The sequence below is a fragment of the Geospiza fortis genome, unplaced genomic scaffold, assembly GCF_000277835.1.
Source record: "Geospiza fortis unplaced genomic scaffold, GeoFor_1.0 scaffold138, whole genome shotgun sequence".
NCBI classification, from domain to species: domain Eukaryota; kingdom Metazoa; phylum Chordata; class Aves; order Passeriformes; family Thraupidae; genus Geospiza; species Geospiza fortis.
In genome coordinates this window covers 8108117-8111285 of record NW_005054307.1, presented here as the reverse complement: position 1 = coordinate 8111285, position 3169 = coordinate 8108117, and positions in this window count along the sequence as shown.

Genomic DNA, 3169 nt, shown 5'->3' with positions numbered 1-3169 from the left:
TCTTTTTTCTCTCTTTTTTCCTTTCCTTTTTCTTTACTACATTCTTCTCTCTTTCTCAAAAGAATATCTAAATGGTTTCAGTTTTTTCTGTTAGTGCTTCTTTCCTTGTTTTTGATTACAGAAATTCAGATCCTACGAGGTCTGAAGAAGTAGTGATACCTGGACAGTTACTGAAAAAGGGACATCACAAACTGATGAAATCCAACAAGTGAAGGAAGAGACTTTAGTTGAGGTGTTTACCATTCATTTTTGTTCTTCATTTAATTAATAGTAAGGTGGTGGTATTTTTAATAATCTATTTATCTCAAAAAAACCCCCCTTTTTTCAAGTAAACAATAACATATCTCTCAGATTCATGTTGTCCTTACAAAGAATGGGTAAGAAGTATAAGTTTTATTTTTAGAGTAATTGCAGGCTGCCATAAGAAAAAATTAGTTGGTGTAAATGTTCCTGGCTGGGAAACACTGTATTTTTCTGCTAGGTTATAAAATTAGCTGTATTGAGCATAGTATGCCAAAAATTATTCTATTTGGTTTTGTTGCCCTGATAGGAAGCAAAATTTTATGTGTTTGTTTTCATACTCTTGCCACAAGGAAATCCCCAGGGCTTTGCTTTCCCATTGCCAAGAGGAAGAACCAGAATATCTGTTCCATTTACCATTTGGAAAGTCCTTTGTTATGTTCTATCCCTTAAAGGAAGAAATGTAATGCTGCCCTGGACTTTGCTAAAAACAAAAAAAAACACCTGCTAAGAGAAAATAGTCTCCTATTTTAACAGATTGTTTAAGATCTAATTTAACAGGCTACCTGAGAACTACACTGACTATAGATCTTGGTAGGTAATTTGAGAGAATTGTAACTATCCAATTTCATCCTTTTACTACAGAGACATGATCCAATTTTGCTGAGAGCTTAAGTATATAAAGGTATTTATATGCCCTTGCTCTCATGCAAATCTCCATGCAAAATAGGGCTCTCTATGCTTTTCCTGTTTGAACAGATCAGTTACACAGCAATGGAAGGAAGGCTGTAGTTGTTTTAGTCCCAGTTTCAAACAGGCATTTTCAAACTGCAAAACCTCAAAAAGGTAGAAGGAAAACATAAGAACAAGTTAAATCCATCAAACTGCCTTGATTTTAATTTTTAAATGCACTAGATACCAAGTTAGTGGTGTCTGTCCAACAGCCTGGTAAATGGCCACGTCTCAAGAGTTCCCTCATTTACCCCTGTGCCAAAGGCTAAAGTCAGATAGGTTTGCACAGACAGAGCAAGATGAGAAACAACTGGAGAAGAAATTAACAACAAAATGACCTTGAATTATATCCATGGGGCTGTGGGTTAGGAATGAAGGACCAGGGTCAGAGCTGACACACGTTACATAGTGCAGGCTGGAGGACAGAACCTGTGATGCTTTCCCATGAAAATGCAGCTAGACAGCACCCACAAGGCCAACAGAAAGCTGCTCAAGAAATAGGTGACAAATCATGCATTGTTAGTCACATACCTGTGTAGGAAAAAACTCCCTACTTGTTAAAAGAATCAACACAGATATAATGGTCATCTCCTAAACGCTGGAGTCTTCAGTTCAAGATTTTATCCTGCAATAACGTTTAAAAAAATCCCACAGGAAAGCAATGACAAACCTTCCAATTTATAGCCTTCTTATTAAGGCTTTAACTCAAATAAATTAAGAATTATAGGACTGCGACTGCCCTGATTTTGTGTGATACATGATCATTTTGAGGCACATAACTCAAGTGCTCATTTTCATGTAAATACTTTTCTGATAACAGGAGTCATATAAAGCAGCATATAAAGAGAATCAGTCACAAATAATGCAGGAAAGAACATTCTGCTCTTTTGTTTCGATACATTTTTTGGCTGGACTAAAATTTTTGAGCTCATACTTTGTAGCTGTACTGGCTACCAAAAAATAAGCCTGGGATAATGATTTTTGAATCAATAGCAAAGGAGAATATTAGAACAAGAAAATTAAGAGCTGACATGCCAGTTCTCACCATGGAAAGCACCAATTCAGTTCTGAGTGGTCTGTCAATGGGTTCACCTTTTTGGTTTTTTTTCTGTGGAGTAGCAACTCAGTCCTCAGTGTCTGGGAGCTGAAAATGCAGTTTGGAAAATCAAGCAATATAATTTCCATGCACCTGTTTACCAAATTAAAAAATACTTTAAAAATATGTTTTCACCATGAAGAAAGTTAATTATTTAATAATTGGGGAGGGTAATGAATGGCTTCTGAACTACAACAGAAAAGTGTCACAGTCATCTTTTCAAATTCTATAGGATGGTTGTCATGATTATATGTGGAAACAAATGTTTGTATTGATTGCATGATTAATTTTGCTGAAGTCCTCGGTTAATACATTATAGAAACAAATCAGTATGCACACACAAAAGATGAAAACTGTCACCTTCAGTGTTTAAGTGTTTATGGCTTCTTTTCAATCACTTGTGCATTCATCAGTTTTTACTGCAACATGAGACATATTTTCATATGGATTGGTCATTTTGAAATGCATTAAAAATAATTGAGGATTATACCTTGTTACTTACACAGCATAGCTTAATGAAAGGTAGAATATATTAGGTAGATCAGAAGATGTTAAAATCAGAAGCTATGCTTTTTCAGGAAAAAGCTCCATTTGTCTTCAACTGGAAATCTCCATGCCAAACAAGGTAGAATTCAGATCTTGGGGCTCAGCTTTGTTTTTATGTGGCTGATCCATGTATCTTATTTTGAGTAACACTGAAATTAGAGCACAACTCCCACCTACACAGAGTATACTGGGCACACAGCAAACATGGGGAGTGACCTCCTCACTAACCAAACCTGGAAAGCTGTTCTGGGCTGCAGGGACACCCAACACCCCCTCAGAATTGATTTTTCTGAGAAAGGTGGTGAAATGAAGGAATAGGTTGCCCAGAGAGGTGGTGGTGGTGCTCCATTGTTGGAAACATTCAGTCAGGCTGGATGGAGCTCTGAACAACCAGATCTAGTGGATGATGTTCAAGCTCATTGCAAGGGTGTTGGACTCTGTGACCTTTAAGGGTCCCTTCCAAGCCTGCCATTCTGTGACATATGATACAGCCCTGCAGCTGGCACTGGTTGCAGCAGTACCCTTCTGCCAGGAGAGGATAAGGAAAGGCAGCTG